Source organism: Panthera leo, chromosome B4 (assembly GCF_018350215.1).
Source record: "Panthera leo isolate Ple1 chromosome B4, P.leo_Ple1_pat1.1, whole genome shotgun sequence".
Classification (NCBI taxonomy): Eukaryota; Metazoa; Chordata; class Mammalia; order Carnivora; family Felidae; genus Panthera; species Panthera leo.
Window position 1 is genome coordinate 93,752,822 of NC_056685.1, and position 12,254 is coordinate 93,765,075.

At 39.9% G+C, this 12,254-nt stretch overlaps 1 protein-coding gene across 1 annotated transcript in view; it reads left to right on the forward strand.

The window, feature by feature from the left end:
- YEATS4 (YEATS domain containing 4) overlaps positions 1 to 12,254 on the forward strand; it is an 80,874-nt gene that overhangs the window by 66,565 nt on the left and 2,055 nt on the right. Inside the window, exon 9 of the transcript XR_006204949.1 lies at positions 3,635 to 3,765. The gene's annotated coding sequence lies outside the window, so the exon portion shown is untranslated. The remainder of the gene's footprint in view (positions 1 to 3,634; positions 3,766 to 12,254) is intronic.

Below are 12,254 nucleotides of genomic sequence, written 5' to 3' on the forward strand. Positions count from 1 at the left end.
TTATTCGTACCCTTGGTTAATGTTTCAGTTGGTTGTTTTGTGTTTTCTTTGACATGTAAGAGCACTTTATATAATCTGGGTATTACACTTTGTTAGTTACACTGATTCTCTCAACAAATATTTACTGAGCACTTAGTGTGCTCAGAGGATATAGCTCTCAACAAGGCAGACCAAAAAAACTCTTAGTTCATCAGGCATCCATTCTAGAATAGGGAGACAAATAATAAACACAATATATAAGCAAAGTTTGGGGCGCCTGGGTGGCTCAGCCGGATAAGCGTCCGACTTCAGCTCAGGTCATGATCTTGTGGTTTGTGAGTTTGAGCCCCATACCTGGCTCTGTGCTGACAGATCAGATTCTGTGTCTCCCTCTCTCTGTGCCCCTCCCCTGTTCATGCTCTGTCACTGTCTCTCAAAAATAAACGTTAAATTTTTTTTAATTAAAAAAATAATAAATAAGCAAAGTTTATGGTATATTTATTAGATTTTTACATACCCCGTGATAAATGTTACAGGCAGAAATAAAGCAGCGAAGGGGTCTAGGGGATTCTGGGGAAGGCTACAACTTAAAATAGGATGGTCAAGGAAGACTTCACTGAGAGACTGACATTTGAGTAAAACCTGAAAAAGGTGAGGAAACAGACCATAGAGATATTTGGTGGAAGAGCATCTTAGATAAAGGGAACAACAAATGCAAGGGCCCTGCAGTTTGAGCATAAACGGTTTATGCAGGGAAAAGCAAGGAGGCCAGTGTGGCCAAAGATGAATGAGAAAAATGAGTCCTAAAAGAGGATATTTGAGCAGTAAGGTAAGGAAGGTGTGTGTGCAGAATGTAAAAGATGTTGTAGACCGGGCACCTGGGTGGCTCGGTCGGTTAATCATCTGACTTCAGCTCAGGTCACGATCTCGTGGTTCGTGAGTCCGAATCCCACATCTGGTGAGCAGGAGCCCTGCTTTGAGTGAGCACAAGCCCCACTTCGGGTGAGCCCCGTTTCTCTCTCTCTTTTTTCTCTTCTCGTCACTCACTTGTGCTCTCTCTCTCTCCCCTTCAAAAATTAAGTAATTAATTTTTAAAAAAGGTATTGTAGACCATTACAAGCACTTGACTTTTAATCTCGGTAAGATGGTAATCCATTTGAAGAAAGGAAAGATTTGAGCAAAGAAGTGGCACAATTTGACATAATTACAGTTTTATTTATTTTATTACTTATTTATCTATAGATTTTATTTCTTTTAAGTAATCTGTACACCCAAGGTGGGACTCGAACCCACAACCCTGAGATCAAGAGTTGCATGCTCTACCAACTGAGCCAGCCAGGTGCCCTGTTTTAAGAGGCCCACTATGGAGGACAAGAGCAGGAATAAACTGAGTGGCTTCCAAAGTAATCTAGGTGAAAAATCATGGTGGCTTGCACCGAGGTGATACTGAGGCGGTAAAAAGGAATAAGAAAAATTAAAAGACGTCTTATGAGTAATTGTGACCCAGCTGAGGTTGGGTAGTATTTGTCAGGTAGTTACTGATTAATTTTTGTTTTTCTACTCTAGAAGAACTTTCTCTAGAGATACTTAGGACCTGAGACTGTGGATGGAGAAAGCAAGGGTGGCAACCCACTGGTGGGATTGGTATGGCGATAGCATTAAACAAGCAAAAATTATAATAGCGCAGGCTAAGGTGATAACGGTAAAGGTGGTGAGAAGGTTTCAGAATCCAGATTTTTTTCTAATGTTTATTTATTTATTTTGAGAGAGACATATAGAAAGGGAACAGGGGAGGGGCAGAGAGAGAGGGAGAGAGAAAGAATCCCAAGCAGGCTCTGCACTGTCAGCACAGAGCCCAGTGTGAGACTGGAACTCACAAACCGTGAGATCATGACCTGAGCTGAATCACTGAGCCATCCGGGTGCCCTAAATCTGGATTTATTCTGAACGTAGCATTAACAAGATTTGTAGATAAATTGGGCAAAAGTGAAAAATCAAGGATGACTTTAGGGGGTTTTTTTATCCTAGAAGGTTTGAGTTTTTAATAGTTAATAATGAAAAAAGTTCAAGAAGACCAGATTTGGTAGAAAAAATCAGAAGCTCATTTTTGGACCTGTTGAGTTTGAGTTGCCCTATAAGACAGACATTCAAATGGAGATGCCCAGTTGGCCACTGAACATATGAGCCAGGCATTCAGGAGAATTTAAAGGGAGTTTTATTCGCCAACATCGTTGTTGTAACAAACAACCCCTAAATCTCAGTGGATTACAGTAACACTTACTTCTTGCTCTTGTTAAATATGGGTGACAGATTGATTACAGCTCCACTCTAGGCTGCAAGCCAGCTATGTCTGATTCAAGAGTAATCTAATTTGAGCCCTAAGCTGAAGAAACAGCCACTATCTGGCACATGCCATACTTGTGGCAAAGGGCAGAAGCAAGAGGGGCCAAACTAAACAATGCAATTAAATTTAAAGCTTCTCTTTGTATGTGGCATAGACCATATGCTTCCATTCCATTCCACTCATAGCCCCGTCCTACGATGAGACAAAGATGTATACTGTGTATGGAAGAGGAATTTCAAGGAAAATCCAAAAGTGTGAATGTACAATCTTCATAGAAGGGAGGGAGCAAATTGTTGTAAACCATAATTCAATCTTCCACAAAGTGAGTGTAGACATTGAAGAGAAGCAATCCAAAGACTGAGATATTTCAATGTTCAGAGGTCAGGGAGATAAGGAAAAAACAACACAAGAGACTGAGCAGAAGCAAATACTAAGGCGGGGAGAAAACCAGGTTGGAAGTCAAGTAAAGAAAGGGTCTGAAGAAAGAGGGAGGGAGCAGCTGGGTCATACATTGCTAATAGGTCAAGCAAGGTGAGGGCTGATATTGACCATTCGATTTAGCCACGTGGAAATCTTTGGTAATCTCGACAAGAGAACTGGTGACATGGTGAGGGACAAAAACTTGATCAATGTGGATTCAAGAGAGAGTGGGAGGAGAGAAGTTAGAAATAGCCAGTACAGGCAGGCTACTCTTTCAAGGACTTTTGCTGAAAGGAGAAGAAAGGAAATGAAGGATAACTGGAAGGGAAAATGAGGTTAGTAGTAATTTTTTTTTTTTTTTTTTTTTTTAAGATGGGATAAATAAGGGTGCCTGGGTGGTTCAGTCATTTTAGCCTCCAACTTCCGCTCAGGTCATGATCTCACGGCTCATGAGCTCCAGCCCCACGTCGGGCTTTGTGCTGACAGCTCAGAGCCTGGAGCCTGCTTCAGATTCTGTCTCTCCCTCTCTCTCTGCCCCTCCCCCACTCACACTCTGTCTCTCTTTCCTTCAAAAAAATAAATAAATATTAAAAAAAATTAAAATGGGGTAAATAAAGCCATAGTTTAATAATGGTAAGAAAGATCCAGTAGAGAGGAATAAACTAATACCAGAGAGAAAGTAGACAATTGCTGTACTGAGGTCCCTAAATAGGCTGGAGGAGGTGAGGTCTAGTGGACAATAGAGGACTGGTTTTCATTTGGACCACAGACAGTCTGTTCATATCAACACCTGACAAGGCAGAGCATATGGACACAAGTGCAGATAGGTGAGTAGATGTTATGGGAGGAACATATGGTAATTCTTTTCTGATTGCTTCTTCTGTTTTTCAGCTAAATGAGATGCAAATCATCAGTTGAGAGTGATGATAGAAAGAAGTTGTCAGAGTTTGAAAATTAGAAGAAAGTATGAGTGTCTAGAAGAATGGGAGACTGAATGCACTCGGGAACAATAATTATTGTTGGTAAGTAACATCAAGGGCCTACTTGAGATTGGTGACAGTTGGTGATAGTTGTTGTGTGTGTGTGTGTGTGTGTGTTTTTTCTCCACCCTCAGTCAGCAGCAGAGATGTGAGTTAAGTGGAGAATTGGATTTATCCAGATGACAAACAGGCAGAAAGTTAGATTTAACTAGAATTTATCATGTTAAAGAAAGGACAAGGGTGGCTCAGTTGGTTAAGCGTTTGATTCTTGGTTTTGGCTCAGGTCATGATCTCACAGTTTGTGGGATCGAGCCCCGCATCAGGCTCCATGCTGACAGCCCAGAGCCTGCTTGGGATTCTCTCTCTTCCTCTCCCTCTGCTTCTCTCTCTGTTTCTCTTTCTATAAAAATAAATAAATAAACTTAAAAAAAGGGACAAGGTAGTTTAAGATGTATATAAGGGAAGGTACATAATGGTTGATCATGGAACTGGTGGGTGAGTTTGGAAGAGATGGGGTGTATCAAAGTGTCATTTTGACCAGAAATCTGACAGTTTCATAATTTCGTTTTTAAAAATCATGTAAATATTTCATCGATCTGGAGTGTATTTTGATGCAGTTTTGAAGTAGAGCTCTAAGTCTTCCTCCAACTATCTAACCATTTGTCCCCACATCATTTATCAAATTACTTATTGAATTGCCAATTTCTTCCACTGCCATCTTTTAAATAGCCTCCAAGTCTGTCTTTTTTTTTGGTCTTATTTTTTATTTTCCCATTACTACTGCCCTAGTTTCGGTCACTATCATCCTGCAACTTTCACCTAGGTTGCTGCCATAGCCCCCTAGCTCTTTCTGGTCTTGAATTCCATTATGTATTCTGTGGTCAAAATGGCCTTTGTTTTACACAAAATCGGTCACGTCACTCCCTGCATAGAACCTTCCAGTAACCATCCCACTCCCTCAAGATGAAGTAAAAACTGTTTAATGAGGTTTATTTCTGTAGCTTTGTCTCTTGCCATTCGTTCTCTTCACTCTCATCTCTGCTCTCCAGCCCTAAGGCATTTAGCTTCCTGAATATGCCAAGGTCTGGCTTATTTCCAGGCACATGCTATTCTTTGCCTCTGTCCAACCTCACTACATCTTTGATGACTAACTCATCTATCCAGCAGGTTTCACTACAATGTCACAACCCCAGCAAGCCTTTTGTGATCGGCCTTGAGCTCAGATTAGGGACCTCTGCTATATGAAACTTTCCCTATGATAGTACTAATCATGTAGAATTGCAAATGCTTATTTACTTCCCTTCTAGGCTATAAGCCAGTTGAGGGAATTTTGTGTTCTAATTCTGAATTCTTTTTCATCTAACATGTAGTAAGTTTTTACAGTTCTTTTTCAGTTTGATAGAATATTTTCAATTACGTGATATATAGCAGACACCATGCTGGGATATGGGAATAAAAGAGAAAACAGGAATGACAAGATCACTCCCTTCACACAGCTTATACTCTAATGATAGGCAATAAAACTAACTAACTAACTAAATAAATAAATAAATAAATAAATAAATAAAACAATTGCAGCCTGTGTTAGGAAGAATAGAAATAGAAATAGGGAAAATAGAGGGTCCTACTTAGATAGGATGGCCAAGAAATTCTGCATTGAGTAACTCATATTTAAGCTAAGAACTAAAGAATCGTAAGGAGCCAAGATGCCTGGGTAGCTCAGTTGGTTAGGCGTCCGACTCTTAATCTTAGCTCAGGTCATGGTCTCACAATTATGGGATCAAGCCCTGTGTTGGGCTCTCCACTGACAGCTTGGAACCTGCTTTGGATTTTCTCTCCCTCTTTCTCTGCCCCTCTCCCCCTCATGCTCTCTCTTAAAATAGATAAATAAACATTAAAAAAAAAGATTGAGAAAGAACCAATCATGTGAAAAGCTGTAAGAAGAACATGGCAAGCAGAAGGAAGAGCGAATGCAAAACTCCCAAAACAGAAAAGAGCTTGGTGTGTTCTAGGAACTTTGACTGCAGAGTTTTAATTGATGGGATAAGGTAAATGGTATGAAGGTAGCCAGATCATGCAGGGTCTTTTTGGCCATAGCGAGGCACTCGGATTTGTTCTAATGGGCTGGAAAATCATAGAAGTCTTTTAAGGGTTTTGAGGAGAAGAAAGGCATGCTTCAATGATATTTGAAGAGTTCATTCTGGCTATGTTGATAGTGGAATGTAAGAAGGTTCCCATGGATGTAGAGGGACTAGTTAGAAAGCTATTGCAGAAATCTAGGAGGGGAGAATGGTAGCTTAAACTAGCATAGTCATAAGTAGAGATGAGGACAAAGGAATTAATTCAAGGTATAATTTGGAAGTAGAAAATTTGAACTTGCTGATGGGTAGACTATGAAGGGTGAGGGAAAGGGAGGAGATTAGGATGACTCCCAGGCCTCTAACTTCAGTGACTGAGTGAATAGTGTTATTATTTACAGAGATTGGGACAACGGGGAGGAATCCCTTAGGGAGGACACAGGGAAATTAAACATTCTATTTTGACTACGTTGTTTGAAATGTTTATGAGACAACAAAGTAGAGAAGTCACGTTAGCAATTGGAATATGTTGAAAATATTGAATATCTGGAGATTAGGTGAAAGGTCTCATCTTGACATATAAATATAGGCTTCACAATGAAGCCTTAGGAAATGGATGTGCTCTCCAAAGAACAAAGCCTATGTGGAGAAGAGATGGTACAATTTAGAAACCAGGATCTAGGCACTAGATCAGTTAATCAGTTACCAGAGTGCCCCTTCTCCCCGCCCTTCTCATTGTACTGAGCTAGGAAATACATGTATGCATATACCTATGCACAGAAATATGTATTTACATACATACTCTTGTATACATATATAAACACACAAATTTACATCGCTATTTATTTCTGTATCTATCTACCTATATTGAAAACCATGTGTTTGCATTGACATGGTCCACTCCCAGTCCAGTACCACTGGGCTCATTCTAGCCTTCCCCCATCTCTATTTATACTACTCTTCTCTCACAGTGAGAAACTTGCCTATTATTATCCTCAGTATTCTACTGATTTGCTTGACCTCCTGGTGGGTAGCTAATTTCCTGACATTTTTTAGGCTAGGATACCCTCCTTGGGCAGGCCCTGTCTCTCATGAGGCTCTTCTGCCCAGGAAGGGAGTTTAGTTTTTTAATTTAGGTTCTGCACATCTTAATATGTATAGTCTTTGGTATTTTATTTGTTGTTGCTGTTTTGAAAAGGCATTTTTGAAGAGCCACGTTTTCTGATTATTGTTTAAATCTGAGAAGACTACAATATATAGTTTCATTTTTCATATTTACCAATTTGAAGGGAAAATATTTTTTATTTCATTGCTTTTATTGATTATTAGTAACCCTGAACATTTTTCAAATGTTTATTAGTCATTTTAATTTATGTTTCTGTGAATTGTATGAACCTTTTGTTTATTCTGTGTGAATTTTAGTGTTGTTGTTGTTGTTGTTGTTGTTGTTTTGGTTAAATTTGTCCCAGATATTTTATTCTTTTTGATGCAATTGTAAATGAATTGTTTTCTTAATTTCTTTTTCTGTTACTTCATTATTAGTGTATAGACACACAACAGATTTCTGTATATTAGTTGTATCCTGCAACTTTACTTAATTCATTTATTAGTTCTACTAGTTTTTTGGTGGAATGTTTGGGGTTTTCTATATAGTATCATGTCATCTGCAAATTGTGACAGTTTTACTTCTTCTCTACCAATTTGGAAGCCTTTTATTTATTTTTCTTGTCTGATTGCTCTGGCTAGGACTTCCAGTACTGTGTTGAATAAAAGTGGTAAGAGTGGACGTCTTTCTCTTGTTCCTGATCTTAGAGGAAAAGCTTTCAGGTTTTTCCCATTAAATGTGATATTAGCTGTGGGAGTGCTTTTCTTTTTTTGAAGCAGCTTTCCTGAGTTCTTTATAAATTCAGGAGAATATTAATCCTTTACCTATTTAAGTTGTTACCAATATTTTACCTAGTTTTTTATTTGCCATTTAAATCTATCTTATTTTGATATTTGACATGTGGAAATTTTCTATTTTTATAGTTAAATTTATTAGTCTTTAGTGACTCCTCCTCCCCTTAGTTTAAAAAAAATTTTTTTGTTTATTTTTGAGGAAGAGAGAGACAGACAGAGTGCGAGTGGGGGAGGGGCAGAGAGAGAGGGAGACACAGAATCCGAAGCAAGCTCCAGGCTCTGAACTGTCTGAACAGAGCCCAATGCAGGGCTTGAACTCATGAGATCATGACCTGAGCCGAAGTCAGATGCTTAACCGACTGAGCCACCCAGGTGCCCTGTCCTCCCCTTAGTTTTAAGTTTAGAAAAAGACTCCCCTATCCAGGGATTCAATAAACATCCTTTTTTGTTTCACCTCTTTTTCTCCTTCTTCCTCCGTCTCCCTCTCTTCTTTTTCTCTTCTGCCTTTTAAACCTTCTTTTTCATTAAGGTTTGCCTTAAGGCCAGCTTTAAGTTAAACAAGCCACTAAGCTAGACCCAATCACTTTGGTCTCTGAGGGGGTGGGACTGTCTTGTAGACCAAGAAGAATGTGGGATTGGGATGGATTTCTCTATAACACCCCCTCCCTATCCCTCCCACATAAGCAGTTCAGTGTTGAGCTCCCTAATAAGTGTATGTACGTCTGACAATTCATAAACTGCTGAAGTGAAAGGTGGCCTTTAAATATTCTGTATATAAATTTAGCCATTTATACAGAGAGAATGAAAAAAAAAATATGGCCTGATTCTGATCAGATGCTGCCTGTTTCTCCTTACACCATGGGGTTCTGTTCTATGTCATTTCCTTTGAAGTCAGTGGGAGCTCTGTGCAGGACGGCAACGCGAACACCGGGCTCTATACATGAAGGTGAGAACTGCCATTACGATAAACTATTCGGCAGTGTGGTGGAGGGAACATTGGTTTAACACACTTGGTGGCTACCCTGCAGATCCCACTGTCTGTGAGAGCTTTGTTCAACTGGAGCAAACAAGACCTTTTTGAATTTGGACATACAAGGGCTCATTCAGCAGAGCATCCCCTGTTATGAGAGGCAGCACAGTGCTGGGCAGACACTGCAGTTTTTAGCCAGCACACTGAGGGCATTTCTCTCACATTCTCTCCCATCTGTAAAGAGACTGTTTTCAAGACCCCAAAATGGTTTTCTATAGATTGGAGAGAGGCAGAAATATTTTTACATGTTTGTACTCGTGTATAACGGGGGGCAAACTACAGTCATATCAAAGTAGCCAGGCCTTTTCAATGTGGAAAGAAAGAATTCTTTGCAAATTTTAGCAGAGCGTGTTCTGTGCCGAAAAGCAGAGCTTGCAGGAGAAACAGCGAGAGAAAATTTGATGTAGAGATGATATTGGAAATAAAGAATCACAGACGTTTGCTTGCTATCTCGGGAGACTTTATTTTGTTAATTAGCCCACAGAAACTCTCTCTTTCCCTTCCCCCTTTTACAATGAGTAACGTACCATTTTTTAGGAAGCCAAATCAAATGAATATTTCAGATTATTGTTCTGTAGACATCTGAATGGAGGTCAAAGAACAAATTGCCCAAATTGATGGGTGATTTTTTTCCCACCTACCCCATCCCCTGACTTTGAGATAGTATTCTCCCCTTACCGATTCCTTCCTCATATCATTCTGCTCCTGACTCCAGGCCCTTGCTCAGGCTACAGCATACGCCCAGCTTCACGGTCCCTCATCTCTGGGACCCCTCCCAGAGCAGGGCACCACATTTTATATTTGTAATGTCTCCTATTGGATAACACTGGAGTGGAGCAGGCATATTTTATTTACAATTTCGAATTCTTTTTCAGAAAACTTGTTTCCACCCCTGAACATAGAATACCCTTCCTTTCCACAGGTGGTTAGCACATAGACAACATTTAAATCCTTCGGGTCAGGATGAGATCGCCAAGGGAGGAAATAAATGTAGATGGGGGAGAAGAGAGAACTGAGTTCTGGGACACTCCAAATTAAGGGGCTTGGGGAGACGAGAAAATATATCCGAGAGACCACTCTAGGATAGGATACAAGGAGTGGCATCATTCTTTGAAGTAATAGTTATACCGTAATATAAGAAACTCTTTTAGAGTGTGACTATGCCTTAATTTATATAAGTTGCCCTCTACTGGGCAGAGGTAGCTGTTCTTCCCGCTCTCAGTTTATCCTTACTCCAATCAGCCTTGGATGAGTTTTAGATTTTTGTGCCCAGATGAAACATGGAAAAATGGGTAGGTAGAATATATTCCACTTATATGACGACATACAGTGCAGCTATGATTTTTAATAAGAAAATACTTACGAAATCATGTTGAGTTAATAAAGAATAACCCCAATTTACACACAAACGTGCATACGTATACACACAAATATGTGACCAGAAAAAAAAGCTATAATGTAACATAAAAGTGTAACATATTTCTGGATGGTAGGTTTCCAGGTGACTTTTATTTTATTTTTTATGCTTTTCTCTGCTTTGCAAATATCTCTCACTTAAAAAAAATTTTTTTTAATTTAAGTTTTAGTTAACATACAGAGCAGTATTGGTTTTAGGAGCACAATTCAGTGATTCATCACTTACAGATAACACCGAGTGTTCACCACATCAAGTGCCCTCCTTAATTCCCATCACCCATGTGGCCCATCCCTACCTACTTCCCTCCATCAACCTGCAGTTTATTCTCTATCATTAAGAGTCTGTTGTGGTGGGTTTCCCTCTCTTTTCTCTCTCTCTCTCTTTTTTTTCTCTTCTCAAATATTCATCTGTTTTGTTTCTTAAATTTCACTTATGAGTGAAATCATATGGTATTTTTCTTTCTTTGATTGACTTATTTCACTTAGCATAACACATTCTAGCTCTATCCACTTTGTTGCAAATGGCAAGATTTCATTCTTTTTGATGGCTGAGTAATACTCGCGCGTGGGCACGCGCGCGTGTGTGACATTTTATTTATTCACTCCTCAGTCAGTGGACATTTGGGCTCTTTCCATAGTTTGGCTGCTGTTGATAATGCTGCTGTAAACATTGAGGTAGATGTACCCCTTCAAATCGGTATTTTTGTATACTTTGGGTAAATATCTAGTCGTGCAATTGCTGGGTCGTAGGGTAGTTTTACTTTTAACTTTTTTTAACGTTTATTTATTTTTGGGACAGAGAGAGACAGAGCATGAACGGGGGAGGGGCAGAGAGAGAGGGAGACACAGAATCGGAAGCAGGCTCCAGGCTCCGAGCCATCAGCCCAGAGCCTGAGGCGGGGCTCGAACCCACGGACCGGACCGCGAGATCGTGACCTGAGCTGAAGTCGGTCGCTTAACCGACTGAGCCACCCAGGCGCCCCTCTACTTTTAACTTTTTGAGGAACCTCCATACTGTTTTCTAGAGTGGCTGTACCAGTTTGCATTCCCATTAACAGTGTAAGAGGGTTCCCCTATCTCTGCATCCTAGCCAACGTTTGTTGTTTCCGGTGCTGTTAATTTAATTTAATTTGATTTAATTAATCAAAAAAATTTTTTTTGAGAGAGAGAGAGAGAACAGGAGCAGGGGAAGGGCAGAGGGAGAGAGAGAAAGAATCCCAACTAGGCTCCGTGCTCAGCATGGAGCTTGACATGATGCTTGATCCCACGACCCTGGGGTCATGACCTGAGCCAAAATCAAGAGTCGTTTGCTCAATTGACTAAGCCACCTAGGCACCTCTATTTTATTTTATTTTATTTTATTTTATTTTATTTTATTTTATTTTATTTTATTTTATTTTTTTAAGTGTACTTTAATTATACCGCTTTACAGTGGGGAAACCAGCTTTGATTCTTACCTGAGAGAATCTTCTTTACCTAAGTTCTTTGCCTAAAGAAGATAATGTCCACATATCTTTTTGTTTTTTACATTTATTTATTTTTTGAGAGACATAGACAGAGCACAAGTTGGGGAGGGGCAGAGAGAGAAGGAGACACAGAATCTGAAGCAGGCTCCAGGCTCCAAGCTGCCCGCACAGAGCCTGACACGGGGTTGGAACTCACAAACCGTGAGATCGTGACCTGAGTCGAAGTCGGATGCTTAACCGACTGAGCCACCCAGGCGCCCCAACATATCTTAATTTAGTAGTCAGCACCCTTCAGACTACAGGCCCAACCTGCTTACCCAAAGTTTTTGTTTTTAACTGTAGAAGGAGCTGTTCACAGTCTTCTGAATGTGCTCTGTGCTTTTCTACTTCTCCTTCTTGAAAACTCGGGATCCTTTTCATTTCCCTCTTTTTCCTATAATTTCTACAAATCCTTTAAGATACTATTTAAGCTCCACCTCTTACTTGGTCCTAAGACCACAAATGAAGGAAGAGGTCTTCAAAGATTCGTGGTTCTATTATTCATTTAGCATTTACCACAGGATGTTTTGCACCGTTGTGGTTCCTCCTGTATGAGTCTATAACATGTGTCCAACTGGCATTTTGATTCTTAGAGGACAGATT